Here is a 698-nt window from a genome sequence, read left to right as displayed (position 1 = left end):
ATTTTAGACCTAAAAGAGAAAACTGACCTAAACTGACGTAAGAGTAATGAAACTTGAGTTCCATTTTAAACAAGTTACTATGAACATTTTATTTTTACACTGTAGGATACTTTTTTACCTTATATTTGTAAATCTACAGAGGGTTCTAGTATTCTTTGGCCGTACAACCCAAACCTATGAGATAATGAACATTGTGAATTCATGGCATCTACCTGTTGAATGTGTTCATTGATATCATCAGTCTGCTTTGTCACATCAGGTACTGTGATTTTCTGGAAACAAACACAAGAGCACCTTAAAACAGACACTTTATTCATCATTATAGCACAATATTACCTACTTTTGGGGACTTTGCAAACGCATACATCATTTTAGACCTAAGAGGGAAAACTGACCTAAACTAACATAAGAGTAATGAAACTTGAGAACTGTTTTAACAAGTTACTATGAACATTTTATTTTTATACTGTAGGATACTTTTTTCACCTTATATTTGTAAATCTACAGAGGGTTCTAGTATTCTTTGGCCCTACAACCCAAACCTATGAGATAATGAACATTATGAATTCATTGCATCTACCTGATTGTGAGGGACCAGACAAAGTGCAGCCCAAAGACCCCAATGATGAGAGAAATAAACGGACCTAATGTTCCCTTGCCATGCGTAGAGGTGAGTCGGACTATTTCTAGCCGGAACC

At 35.5% G+C, this 698-nt stretch overlaps 1 long non-coding RNA gene across 1 annotated transcript in view; it reads right to left on the bottom strand.

The window, feature by feature from the left end:
* Positions 1-275, bottom strand: part of LOC119427282 — a 3,615-nt gene extending 3,340 nt beyond the window's left edge. Inside the window, exon 1 of the long non-coding RNA XR_005187649.1 lies at positions 213-275. This is a non-coding gene — a long non-coding RNA (uncharacterized LOC119427282). The remainder of the gene's footprint in view (positions 1-212) is intronic.
* Positions 276-698: the final 423 nt, after the last annotated feature.

The sequence above is a fragment of the Nematolebias whitei genome, chromosome 21 (genome assembly GCF_014905685.2).
Source record: "Nematolebias whitei isolate Nwh7 chromosome 21, NemWhi1, whole genome shotgun sequence".
NCBI lineage: Eukaryota > Metazoa > Chordata > Actinopteri > Cyprinodontiformes > Rivulidae > Nematolebias > Nematolebias whitei.
The sequence above is the reverse complement of the archived record's forward strand: the minus strand, read 5'-3'. Positions and strand labels throughout refer to the sequence as shown.